At 45.5% G+C, this 14718-nt stretch overlaps 1 protein-coding gene across 1 annotated transcript in view; it reads right to left on the reverse strand.

The window, feature by feature from the left end:
- The window catches only part of grip2b (glutamate receptor interacting protein 2b), a 190285-nt gene that overhangs the window by 134737 nt on the left and 40830 nt on the right, over window positions 1-14718 (reverse strand). The gene's annotated exons all lie outside the window — the stretch shown is intronic.

Raw genomic sequence — 14718 nt, forward strand, 5'->3', positions numbered from 1 at the left:
ACTCCAAATAACCCCAAACAGGTAGACTTACTCCAAATAACCCCAAACAGGTAGACTTACTCCAAACAACTCTAAACAGGTAGACTTACTCCAAACAGGTAGACTTACTCCAAACAACCCCAAACAGGTAGACTTACTCCAAACAACTCTAAACAGGTAGACCTCCTCCAAACAACCCTAAACAGGTAGACTTACTCCAAACAACCCCAAACAGGTAGACTTACTCCAAACAACTCTAAACAGGTAGACTTACTCCAAATAACCCCAAACAGGTAGACTTACTCCAAACAACCCCAAACAGGTAGACTTACTCCAAATAACCCCAAACAGGTAGACTTACTCCAAACAACCCCAAACAGGCAGACTTACTCCAAATAACCCCAAACAGGTAGACTTACTCCAAACAACCCCAAACAGGTAGACTTACTCCAAATAACCCCAAACAGGTAGACTTACTCCAAACAACCCCAAACAGGTAGACTTACTCCAAATAACCCCAAACAGGTAGACTTACTCCAAACAACCCTAAACAGGTAGACTTACTCCAAACAACCCCAAACAGGCAGACCTACTCCAAACAACCCCAAACAGGCAGACTTACTCCAAATAACCCCAAACAGGTAGACTTACTCCAAACAACCCTAAACAGGTAGACTTACTCCAAACAACCCCAAACAGGTAGACTTACTCCAAACAACCCCAAACAGGCAGACCTACTCCAAACAACCCCAAACAGGCAGACCTACTCCAAACAACCCCAAACAGGCAGACCTACTCCAAACAACCCCAAACAGGCAGACCTACTCCAAACAACCCCAAACAGGCAGACCTACTCCAAACAACCCCAAACAGGCAGACCTACTCCAAACAACCCCAAACAGGCAGACTTACTCCAAACAACTCTAAACAGATAGACCTACTCCAAACAACCCCAAACAATCCCAAGTGAACATGCTTTCTCTACTGAGTTTATAAAACGTTAAAAAGAGCATCACAGTTGTTTTATGTACAGTGTTGTCAACACATTAAGTTGCTGTTACTCACCTTCCTATTGCAGAGTACAGCCTCTTGTATTTTTATTTATTATGGATCCCCCATTAGCGGTTGCCAAGGCAGCAGCTACTCTTCCTGGGGTTTTAACAGCATGTACTAAAGTCGATTTAATCCACAGTTGAATTAGTTGAATTAGTCCCCTCGTTAAGGGCCTCCAGTATTTATGCTGCAGTAGTTTATGTGTCAGGGGGCTAGGGTCAGTTTGTTATATCTGGAGTACTTCTTCTGTCTTATCCGGTGTCCTGTGTGAATTTAAGTATGCTCTCTCTAATTCTCTCCTTCTCTCTTTCTTTCTCTCTCTCGGAGGACCCGAGCCCTAGGACCATGCGTCAGGACTACCTGGCATGATGACTCCTTGCTGTCCCCAGTCCACCTGGCCTTGCTGCTGTTCCAGTTTCAACTGTTCTGCCTGCGGCTATGGAATCCTGACCTGTCCACCGGACGTGCTACCTGTCCCAGACCTGCTGTTTTCAACTCTCTAGAGACCGCAGGAGAGGGAGAGATACTCTTAATGATCGGCTATGAAAAGCCAACTGACATTTACTCCTGAGGTGCTGACTTGCTACACCCTCAACAACTACTGTGATTATTATTATTTGACCATGCTGGTCATTTATGAACATTTGAACATCTTGGCCATGTTCTGTTATAATCCCCACCCGGCACAGCCAGAAGAGGACTGGCCACCCCTCATAGCCTGGTTCCTTTCTAGGTTTCTTCCTAGGTTTTGGCCTTTCTAGGGAGTTTTTCCTAGCCACCGTGCTTCTACACCTGCATTGCTTGCTGTTTGGGGTTTTAGGCTGGGTTTCTGTACAGCACTTTGAGATATCAGCTGATGTACGAAGGGCTATATAAATAAATTTGATTGTAAGTAAGAATTTCACTGTAAGGTCTACACCTGTTGTATTCGGTGCATGTGACAAATACAATTTGATTTGATTTGATTTGAACTAGTGGGGGGTTAAAAACTCACGTCCTGTTGTAAATCAAAGGAGAAGATCCAGGCTTGCGCTCTCAACATCCACTCAAAGGAATGTCCTTTCTTTCAACAGACCTTTTCCCACTGAAACTCTGACATGTTCAAAAGCGAATACTGGAACAATATTTTTAACTTAGAACATGGGGAATGGTCAGAGGTGATCTATAGAACACTAATGTAATTGAGTTTGTTATTTTGTGATGTCATTAAACATTTAATAAAGGAAATACTGTACCTTGGAAAGTATACCCACTACATGTATGAAGTTTCCATACTATGAGTTTTGCATGTAATATAAAAAATTATGAAAGTGTTTTTGTTAAGAGGCGGATGTGATTTGAGAAGTTATAAGAGATAATTGTTAACCATGGACTTTGCACAGTGAGTAGTTACCGCCCTGAGTGAGTTCAGAGAGCGTGTCAGCCTGCCAGAACCACCCCTTTCCTGCAAACTGTATAAATGATGGGTTAAGAAAGTACACTCCAGACCAGAAAGCTGTGAAGCTGCAGCTGCACGTTTAAAGTGGTTTGAACTCTGAATCTCAACACGAGGTAGAGACGATAGTCACCTCCCGGACAACCACTGGTATGGCTGATTATCTGTCCTAAGTAAAGTATCTTCGAAAGCAAATTTAAGAAGGACCATTCTGCTACTCTGCTCAAACCACTGTATTACGCTACTCTCATCACCCCACTGGGAAACCATCGATAAGGCTGGATACCGGACAACTACAAAGAAGGACAACAGTATAAGACTTGTCAGAACCATTTTGGACAATCAGAGCCTCACAAGCGTGCCGCGAAAAGGCCCAACCCCCTTTCTAAGGCGGCCCTGTTCAGCGAGAGCTCAACGGTGGCCCCAGGCATTTCACGTAAATACATTCATGATTTCTTACTCAAAGTGGCCGGCGGTTTGTCTGCAAAGTATATGGTTACTGTAGGTGAGAGTAGTTTCTGAATGTACCAATGTTAAGTGTCTCTGTCCCTCTCTATCTCTTCTTTAACAAGCAGCCAGGTTTTTGTCATTCTGCTAGGGACCTGTTTTCAGCGAATTAAGTCTCTAGACAATAACCGGTGCAGTGTGTATGTTTATCCTGTGTTCCCATTTAATTAGCTAGTAAATAAATAATTAAACCAATTTGTGTAGTACTGAATCATAAGTAAGGCTCTGGGTTTTGCAGATGCAAGGAGGTTATGACTGTTACGACAGAAACATGACCCGCCAAGCCGCGCTGCTTCTTAAGACACTGCCTGTTTAACCTGGAAGGCAGCCTCACCAATGTGTTGTAGGAAGCACAGATCGACTGATGACCGTCAAACTTGTGAGGCCCTGCTCATTAGTTGGTCATTCAACATACTTGCTGCTACTTTTTTTCAATTCTGTTTTGAAACTATCCCTTCCTAACTGTTTGACATTCACTGAAACCAACCAGAAATGTTTCCTTAGCCAAATAATCCCAGTTTTTCATAAAACAGCAGGAGGCAAAAGAGTAGTGAAGGGTTCAGCAAAATGAGAAGCCGCGGGAAGTAGGAGAACTGAGGGCACCCCCTGAAAAATCTGAATAAAAAAACGAAAGTGGTGCACTGCGCCTTTACTAGTCCAGTATTAGCAGACAGAACTGGGCCTTTACTAGTCCAGTATTAGCAGACAGAACTGGGCCTTTACTAGTCCAGTATTAGCAGACAGAACTGGGCCTTTACTAGTCCAGTATTAGCAGACAGAACTGGGCCTTTACAGGTCCAGTATTAGCAGACAGAACTGGGCCTTTACTAGTCCAGTATTAGCAGACAGATATAGCCCTCTGTATCTCAGCCCCCCAAAAGTTTACAGTGCCGCAATATACAGGTGAAGTCGGAAGTTTACATACACTTAGGTTGGAGTCATTAAAACTCATTTTCAACAACTCCACAAATGTCTTGTTAACAAACTATAGTTTTGGTAAGTCGGTTAGGACATCTACTAAGTAATTTTTCCAACAACTGTTTACAGACAGATTGTTTCACTTATAATTCACTGTATCATAATTGCAGTGGGTCAAAAGTTTACATACACTAAGTTGACGGTGCATTTAAACAGCTTGGAAAATTCCAGAAAATGATGTCATGGCTTTAGAAGCTTCTGATAGACTAATTGACATCATTTGAGTAAATTGGAGGTGTACCTGTGATGTATTTCAAGGCCTACCTTCAAACTCAGTATCTATTTGCTTGACATCATGGGAAAATCTAAAGAAATCAGCCAAGACCTCAGAAAAACAATGGTGAAGACCTCCACAAGTCTGGGTCATCATTGGGAGCAATTTCCAAACGCCTGAAGGTACCACATTCATCTGTACAAACAATAGTACGCAAGTATAAACACCATGGGAGGATGCAGCCGTCATACCGCTCAGGAAGGAGACGCGTTCTGTCTCCTAGAAATGAACATACTTTGGTGCAAAAAGTGCAAATCAATCCCAGAACAACAGCAAAAGACCATGTGAAGATGCTGGAGGAAACAGGTATACAAGTATCTATATCCACAGTAAAATGAGTCCTATATCGACATAACCTGAAAGGCTGCTCAGCAAGGAAGAAGCCACTGCTCCATAACCACCATAAAAAAGACTACGGTTTGCAACTGCACATGGGGACAAAGATTGTACTTTTTGGAGAAATATCCTCTGGTCTGATGAAACAAAAATAGATCTGTTTGGACATAATGACCATCGTGATGTTTGGAGGGAAAAGGGGGAGGCTTGCAAGCTGAAGAACACCATCCCAACCGTGAAGCACGGGGTGGCAGCATCATGTTGTGGGGGTGCTTTGCTGCAGGAGGAACTGGTGCACATCACAAAATAGATGGCATCATGAGGATGGAAAATTATGTGGATATATTGAAACAACATCTCAAGACATCAGTCAAGAAGTTAAAGCTTGGTCGCAAATGGGTACTTCAAAAGTTTTGGCAACATGGCTTAAGGACAACAAAGTCAAGGTATTGGAGTGGCCATCACAAAGCCCAAACCTCAACCCTATAGAAAATTTGTGGGCAGAACTGAAAAAGTGTGTGTGAGCAAGGAGGCCTACAAACCTGACTCAGTTACACCAGCTCTGTCAGGAGTAATGGGTCAAAATTCACCCAACTTATTGTGGGAAGCTTGTGGAAGGCTACCCAAAACGTTTGACCAAAGTTAAACAATTTAAAGGCAATGCTACCAAATACTAATTGAGTGTATGTGTCACGTTCTGACCATAGTTCTTGTGTGTTTTGCTTGTTTTAGTGTTGGTCAGGACGTGAGCTGGGTGGGCATTCTATGTTGTGTGTCTAGTTTGTCTGTTTCTGTGTTCGGCCTAATATGGTTCTCAATCAGAGGCAGCTGTCAATCGTTGTCCCTGATTGGGAATCATATATAGGTGGCTTGTTTTGTGTTGGGATTTTGTGGGTGGTTGTTTCCTGTCTTTGTGTTTTGTCTGCACCAGAAAGGACTGTATCGGTTTGCCACATTTGTTATTTTGTTTTGTAAGTGTTCACGTTTATTTGTCGTAAATTAAACATGTTGAGCACTGGCTACGCTGCGTGTTGGTCCGATCCCTGCTACACCTCCTCTTCAGACGAAGAGAGGGAAGGCTGCCGTTACAGTATGTAAACTTCTGTGGAATGTGATGAAATAAATAAAAGCTGAAATAAATAATTCCCCCTACTATTATTCTGACATTTCACATTCTTAAAATAAAGTGGTGATCCTAACTGACCTAAGACTGGGAATTGTTACTTGGATTAAATGTCAGAAATTGTGAAAAACTGAGTTTAAATGTATTTGGCTAAGGTGTATGTAAACTTCCGACTTCAACTGTATGACTTTACATATAAGAAATATGTACAAATGGACATGCAAATGTGTATTTTCTGTTTGCATGTAACACATTGTGACAAAAATAAATGTACTATATACATGCAAATGTGCATATTATTTTTCTGTGTACTACAGTATTGTACAGTATTGACTTTTCCCAGGAAACTTTTACCTACTGTTGAGATGGGTATCTAAAAAGCTCAGTGATACACAATAGCATTCAGCTAGACAAAAGCGACCTTCTGGTATAGTACAGCAAGCAGTCAGTGTCAACCCAAAAATTTAACAAAAGGGACATTTGTATATAACAAACATTTCCAGGGTTGACTGCAAAGGTGAAAAAACATCTCGACATTTTGACCAGTACGGCTCAACACAATGACAAAAAAAAACGTTTCATTTTGGTGGCATTGGCTGACACAATAACTAGGTTTTGAATCATGAATGAAATGTTTTGGGTGGGTTACTACATTTTGCAGACATGCAGTATAGTTGTGATGTCCATATAAAACAGTTGTGACACTTACAGTTTGAGAATGTTAAGACTGTTTCAAAAAATTTGCCAAAGCGATTGAGAAAAACTGTAAAAAGCTGTAGTGTACCATTACAGACAAACTACCACAGCTATAGCTGTGGCGCTTTCAAAGTGCCACATTCCATATCATCACTGTCTGATGAAATCCTGGTAACTCCAAACTTGGTGTTTTAAATGTTTTGACATGAATCAATATTATTGGTTGCCCTTTACCTCTGTATTCATCTGTTTCACGGCCCCTTGACCAATGACATGTATTCACAATAGCTTTTCATCAAAATTCTTAATGAAATGTATTCAAAATAGCTTTTCATCCAAATTCTTATGGTGGAGATACAGGGTTTGACCAACTGCTTTGAGAGCCAATGGACTCTCAAGGCAGTCGGTCAAACCCTGTATCTCCACCATGGCTCTTGAAGAGAAGGCTGCATCTTCACTTTTATAAGGAGATTTTGGGTTCATGTTTGAGTACAGTTGCCAGATATGATCAGAGATAAGTTGCACTTGGAGTAAGACAAATATTTCTCAAATATAAAACTGCTGTTGATATTGTGTTTTGTGGGAAAGTGCAAATGAAATGGCTAGGTAGCTAGCTAAATAGATTTGGGTAACCCAATCAATTGTCATTGAATCTGACAGACAAAGTTACATCTCCCCATGTTTTTTGCTCATAAATGATCTCTGCTTGTTTAAGAGTGAACAGATTGATCAGATGGGCGTGGCAGTTGCTAGCTAACGACTAGCTAACATGTCATCAGCAAGGTTACCGCTAGTATAAGAATATTTTGAAGATAAATACACAACACAGAGGATGAGAGGATGAGAGTACTAATGGCCAATAGGGATTTGTCAATGTAAATAGGAGTTGGGTTTCAGTTCAACAGCTGTTTAGAATCTGTGGAATGTCACTCCTGAACTCAGAGCTACGTGTGCTACATGTGCTACGGTCTGTACCATGAGTCTGGAGCAGGATCCTTGTTATTTGGCCATTGGCCCAGTTGTACTGCAATGACTTCTGATTGGTCAACCCCAGGTTAGGGTGGGGAGTTATAAATGACATACTGTTTCTTTGTTCTGTGGAGAAAAGCTGAGGACAGGGGAGACTGAACATCTACAGTGCCTTGAAAAAGTATTCATCCCCCTTGGCGTTTTTCGTATTTTGTTGCATTCCAACCTGTAATTTAAATGAGGTTTTATTTGGATTTCATGTAATGGACATACACAAAATAGTCCAAATTGGTGAAGTGAAATGTAAAAAATAATTTCTTTAAAAATATATAATTTTTTTTAAAAAGTGGTCCGTGCATATGTATTCACCCCCTTTACTATGAAGCCCCTAAATAAAACCTGGTACAACCATTTACCTTCAGAAGTCACATAATTAATTAAATAAAGTCCCCCTGTGTGCAATCTAAGTGTCACATGCTCTGTCACATGATCTCAGTATATATACACCTGTTCTGAAAGGCCCCATAGTCTGCAACACCACTAAGCAAGGGGCACCACCAAGCAAGTGGCACCATGAAGACCAAGGAGCTCTCCAAACAGGTCAGGGACAAAGTTTTGGAGAAGTACAGATCAGGTTTGGGTTATAAAAAAATATCCGAAAATGTTGAACATCCCACGGAGCACCATTAAATCCATTATTAAAAAATGGAAAGAATTATACACCACAACAAACCTACCAAGAGAGGGCCGCCCACCAAAACTCACAGACCAGGCAAGGAGGGCATTAATCAGAGAGGCAACAAAGAGACCAAAGATAACCCTGAAGGAGCTGCAAAGCGGAGATTGGAGTATCTGTCCATAGGACCACTTTAAGCCGTACACTCCACAGAGCTGGGCTTTACGGAAGAGTGGCCAGTGACAGACGAGGAACATAATCACAAGGAAAATGTCAGTGTTTAGGCAGCTCTGGATTTCTTTCGAAAATATAAATTGTTGATATGAAAATGGCAATGCTGAAGTAATGAAATCGATTAACATTCTACATTGCCACTGAATGATGTAGCTAATTTATTTAAAATTGTTGTATTTATAGTGTTTCTCTTATTTGAAATGTTTAAGACAACAGGCATCAAAGAGCAGAGCAGACAACAGCAGAGCAGAGAACTTTCTAACAGGGGTCAGAAGAGCAGTGTATTACAGGAAGGTCAACAACAGAGCAGGGAGCTACAGGAAGGTCAACAACAGAGCAGGGAGATACTGGATGCTCAACAACAGAGCAGGAAGCTACATGAGGGTCAACAACAGAGCAGGGAGATACTGGATGCTCAACAATAGAGCAGGGAGCTACTGGAGGGTCAACAACAGAGCAGGGAGAGGAGGGAGATACAGAAGGGTCAACAGCAGAGCAGGGAGCTACTGGAGGGTTAACAACTGTACCTCCCTGCACAACAACAGAGCAAGGAGAGGAGGGAGCTACAGGAGGGTGAACAGCAGAGTAAGGAGGTACAGGAGGGTGAACAGCCAGAGCAGGGAGAGCAGGGAGGTACAGGAGGGTCAACAGCAGAGCAGGGAGGTACAGGAGGGTCAACAGCAGAGCGGGGAGAGCAGGGAGCTACAGGAGGGTCAACAGCAGAGCAAGTAGAGCAGGGAGGTACAGGAGGGTCAACAGCAGAGCAGGGAGAACAGGGAGCTACTAGAAGGTCAACAACAGAGCACTGAGCTACTAGAGGGGAAACAACAGAGCAGGGAGCTACAGGACGCTCAACAACAGAGCAGGGAGAGCAAGGAGCTACATGAGGGTCAACAGCAGAGCAGGGAGGTACAGGAGGGTCAACAGCAGAGCAGGGAGAGCAGGGAGGTACAGGAGGGTCAACAACAGAGCAGGGAGCTACTGGATGCACAACAACAGAGCAGGGAGAGCAGGGAGCTACAGGAGGGTGAACAGCAGAGCAAGGAGGTACAGGAGGGTGAACAGCCAGAGCAGGAAGAGCAGGGAGGTACAGGAAGGTCAATAGCAGAGCAGGGAGGTACAGGAGGGTCAACAGCAGAGCAGGGAGAGCAGGGAGCTACTGGATGCTCAACAACAGAACAGGGAGAGCAGGGAGCTACAGGAGGGTCAACAGCAGAGCAGGGAGGTACAGGAGGTTCAACAGCAGAGCAGGGAGAACAGGGAGCTACTAGAAGGTCAACAACAGAGCACTGAGCTACATGAGGGTCAACAGCAGAGCAGGGAGGTACAGGAGGGTCAACAGCAGAGCAGGGAGAGCAGGGAGCTACTGGCCGCTCAACAACAGAGCAGGAGGCTACAGAGTAGGGAGCTACAGGAGGGTCAACAACAGAGCAGGGAGCTACAGAGCAGGGTGCATGCTAGAGTGGCTAATGCTACTTCCGGATGTTGCTGCACGCGATAGTCAACATCGAGGACTAGCAATCCTAGGTATTAACCACTTTAGCATGGTGGAGGAAAATTGTGTTTCATAAAGAATGTTGGCATATTTTCCCAGTTTCGTTCCACCTTCTCGCTATTAAATAGAGTTAAGAAGGAAATCAACGCCTTTGCAGACTGAATGAATAATGCTTTATGTACGAACCAGTCCACGGGGATAGGAGTGTATAGCCGGCTGCATACAATGCCTTTGGTGTCACGTTCTGACCTTTATTTCCTTTGTTTTGTCTATATTTAGTATGGTCAGGGCGTGAGTTGGGGTGGGCAGTCTATGTTTCTATTTCTATGTTTTGCTATTTCTGTGTTTGGCCTGATATGGTTCTCAATCAGAGGCAGCTGTCAATCGTTGTCCCTGATTGGGAACCATATTTAGGTAGCCTGTTTTGTGTTGGGTTTTGTGGGTGGTTGTCTTCAGTCTTTGTGTGTCTCCACCAGATAGAACTGTTTCGGTTGTCACTTTTGTTGTTTTGTATTTTGAGTGTTCACCTTTATTAAAACAAGATGAACAATTACCACGCTGCGCATTGGTCCTCCGATCCTTCTAACTTATCCTCCTCAGACGAGGAAGACGACAGCCGTTACATTTGGACGGTAAAATGAAAGGACTCAATATTACCATCTGCTGACCATTGGGCTAGCTACAGCCTGGAGTGTGCGCCTGGACTTTTGGGAATAAACAAAGTAAGTTATTCAACTGCAATTGCAACGATTGATTACAACAAAGTACAACAAATGGTGTCTTTGTTAATCATTAGTATGCCTACACACTTTATAAATGGTTCACATGATTCATCTTTCATGCTTGTCAGTTAATGGAGCATTAACGCAGCAATGTCAATGTGTTTACTGGTGCAGACACGGCCCGTTCTAATCAATGATTAAAAAAAATAAGAAATTGCTACATAAAAGTGTGCAAAACCGTTTATTATTATTATTTGAATTTGTTGGTAAAATAGCAATTATTTGTTGATGTGTAAATATGTGATTTGTTGGCAATTCGTTTTCTCTCGGTCCCTGTGTCACGTTCCTGACCTGTTTTCTGTTATTTTTGTATGTGTTTAGTTGGTCAGGGCGTGAGTTGGGGTGGGCATTCTATGTTATGTGTTTCTATGTTTAGGTCGTTTGTAATTAGCCTTATATGGTTCTCAATCAGGGACAGGTGTTTGACGTTTCCTCTGATTGAGAACCATATAAAGGTAGGTTGTTCACACTGTTTGTTTGTGGGTGGTTGTCTTCCGTGTCTGTGTATGTTGCACCATACGGGACTGTTTCGGTTTGTTCGTTCGTTTGTTGTAGTCTGTACCTGTTCGTGCGTTCTTCGTGTTATCTGTAAGTTCTCATAGTTCAGGTCTGTCTACGTTCGTTTGTTATTTTGTAGTTTGTTGAAGTGTTTTCGGTTTTCGTCTTTACTTTAATAAACATTCATTATGTCAAACTATCACGCTGCGCTTTGGTCCAATCCCTACTCCTCCTCTTCATCCGAAGAGGAGGAGGACGACCGTTACAGAACCACCCACCTACCATGGATCAAGCAGCGTGAGAGGAACCAGCAGCAGCGGCCAAAGAACCAGGACTCGTGGACTTGGGAGGAAATATTGGACGGAAAAGGACCCTGGGCTCAGACAGGGGAATATCGCCGCTCTTTTGAAGAGAGGGAGGCAGCTAAAGCCCAGGAGCGGTGGTATGAGGAGGCAGCAAGGAGACGTGGCTGGAAGCCTGTGAGTAAACCCCAAAAATTTCTTGGGGGGGGGGGCTAAAAGGGAGAGTGGCGAAGTCAGGTAGGAGACCTGCGCCTACTCCCTGTACTTACCGTGGAGAGCGAGAGTACGGGCAGACACCGTGTTACGCAGTAGAGCGCATGGTGTCTCCTGTACGTGTGCATAGCCCGGTGCGGTACATACCAGCTCCTCGTATCGGCCGGGCCAGATTGAGCATTGAGCCAAGTGCCATGAAGCCGGCTCTACATATCTGGCCACCAGTGCGTCTCCTCGGGCCGGCTTACATGGCACCAGCCTTACGCATGGTGTCCCCGGTTCGCCTACATAGCCCGGTGCGGGTTATTCCACCTCCCCGCACTGGTCGGGCGACGGGGAGCATACAACCAGGTAAGGTTGGGCAGGCTCGGTGCTCAAGGGAGCCAGTACGCCTGCACGGTCCGGTATTTCCGGCGCCACCTCCCCGCTCCAGCCCAGTACCACCAGTGCCTACACCACGCACCAGGCTTCCAGGGCGTCTCCAGAGCCCTGTTCCTCCTCCACGCACTAGCCCTATGGTGCGTGTCTCCAGCCCAGTACCACCAGTGCCTACACCACGCACCAAGCCTCCTGTGTGTCTCCAGAGCCCTGTACGCACTGTTCCTTCTCCCCGTACTCGCCCTGATGTGCGTGCCCTCAGCCCGGTACCACCAGTGCCGGTACCACGCACCAGGCCTATAGTACGCCTTGAGAGTCCAGTGTGCCCTGTTGTTGTTCCCCGCACTAGCCTGATGGTGCGTGTCCTTAGCCCGGTACCTCCAGTTCCGGTACCACGCACCAGGCCTACAGTGCGTCTCAGCCGGCCAGAGTCTGCCGTCTGCCCAGCGGCGCCTGAACTGCCCGTCTGCCCAGCGGCGCCTGAACTGCCCGTCTCCCCAACGGCACCTGAACTGCCCGTCTGCCCAACGCCGTCTGAACTGTCCGTCTGCCAAGCGCCGCATGAACTGCCCGTCGGTACTGAGCCTTCAAAGCCGCCCGTCTGCCATGAGCCTGCAAAGCCGCCCGTCTGCCATGAGCCTTCAGAGCCGTCCGTCTGCCAGGAGCCGCTAGAGCCTTTCGCCAGACAGGAGCCGCTAGAGCCTTCCGCCATACAGGAGCAGCCAAAGCCTTCCGCCAGACAGGATCAGCCAGAGCCTTCCGCCAGACAGGATCAGCCAGAGCCTTCCGCCAGACAGGATCAGCCAGAGCCTTCCGCCAGACAGGATCAGCCAGAGCCTTCCGCCAGACATGACCAGCCAGAGCCGTCAGCGAGCCATGACCAGCCAGAGCCGTCAGCGAGCCATGACCAGCCAGAGCCGTCAGCGAGCCATGACCAGCCAGAGCCGTCATCCAGCCATGACCAGCCAGAGCCGTCATCCAGCCATGACCAGCCAGAGCCGTCATCCAGCCATGACCAGCCAGAGCCGTCATCCAGCCATGACCAGCCAGAGCCGTCATCCAGCCATGACCAGCCAGAGCCGTCATCCAGCCAGGACCAGCCAGAGCCGTCATCCAGCCAGGACCAGCCAGAGCCGTCATCCAGCCAGGATCAGCCAGAGCCGTCATCCAGCCAGGATCCGCCAGAGCCAGCCAGCCAGGATCCGCCGTCCCTCAGTCCGGAGCTGCCGTCCCTCAGTCCGGAGCTGCCGTCCCTCAGTCCGGAGCTGCCCCTTATCCCGGTGCTGCTCCTTATCCCGGTGATGCCCCTTAATTTAGGTGGGGTTATTTGGAGGGTGGTCATTGAGAGGGGGATACGGAAGCAGGGAGTGACTATGGTGGGATGGGGACCACGCCTAGAGCCTGAGCCGCCACCGTGGACAGATGCCCACCCAGACCCTCCCCTAGACTTTTGGTGGTGCGTCCGGAGTTCGCACCTTGAGGGGGGGGTTCTGTCACGTTCCTGACCTGTTTTCTGTTATTTTTGTATGTGTTTAGTTGGTCAGGGCGTGAGTTGGGGTGGGCATTCTATGTTATGTGTTTCTATGTTTAGGTCGTTTGTAATTAGCCTTATATGGTTCTCAATCAGGGACAGGTGTTTGACGTTTCCTCTGATTGAGAACCATATAAAGGTAGGTTGTTCACACTGTTTGTTTGTGGGTGGTTGTCTTCCGTGTCTGTGTATGTTGCACCATACGGGACTGTTTCGGTTTGTTGTAGTCTGTACCTGTTCGTGCGTTCTTCGTGTTATCTGTAAGTTCTCATAGTTCAGGTCTGTCTACGTTCGTTTGTTATTTTGTAGTTTGTTGAAGTGTTTTCGGTTTTCGTCTTTACTTTAATAAACATTCATTATGTCAAACTATCACGCTGCGCTTTGGTCCAATCCCTACTCCTCCTCTTCATCCGAAGAGGAGGAGGACGACCGTTACACCCTGCTTTGATGCACCTGTACTGACTTCGCCTACAGGATGATAGCGGGGTGAACAGGCCGTGGCTCGGGTGGTTGTTGTCCTTGAGGATCTTTTTGGTCTTCCTGTGACATTGGGTGCTGTAGGTGTCCTGGGGGCAGGTAGTTTGCCCCCGGTGATGTGTTGTGCACATATAAAGTGTGCAAAACTCTATTATAACCGTTTATTATTATTATTTGAACTTTTTGGTAAAATAGCAATTATTTGGTGATGTGTTGACAATTCGTTTTTTTTTCACTTCCTGAAAAGTTGCCTTTTTTTATATAAGGTTATGAATTCATTCCAAGGAGAACCGAGTGTTTGAAGGTTTTTGATCCTTCCTTGTACTTGGTTGATGAATTAAGGTCACTAAATTAGTAAGGAACTCCCCTCACCTGGTTGTGAAGGTCTTAATTGAAAGGAAAAAACAAAAACCAGCAGACACTAGGCCCTTCATAGAATGAGTTTGACACCTCTGGTGGTCTAAGATAAAAGCGGAATTAGCTGACACGGCAGTATGAGTGGGTCCTAAAGCTCAGAAAAGGGTAATGAAAGCAGAAGTTAAGACAGAGCAAAAGTCTGTCTGTTAGAGGCAGAGAGGAAAGAAAGGAACATATGGCCAAGAGTTCGGTCTAAGCACAATTTAGAAGAAGTAAGTCAAAGATAAAGCTTGTTAATGATCTTGACTTCCAAACTGACAAAATAGCCCAGCTGCAAGAAGGGAAGACGGAATGCACTTTTTCATTTATTTGAATACATTTTTTCACACCTTTTCTCCACAGTTTTGTGATATCCAATTGGTAGT

Source organism: Salvelinus namaycush, chromosome 20 (assembly GCF_016432855.1).
Source record: "Salvelinus namaycush isolate Seneca chromosome 20, SaNama_1.0, whole genome shotgun sequence".
Lineage (NCBI taxonomy): Eukaryota > Metazoa > Chordata > Actinopteri > Salmoniformes > Salmonidae > Salvelinus > Salvelinus namaycush.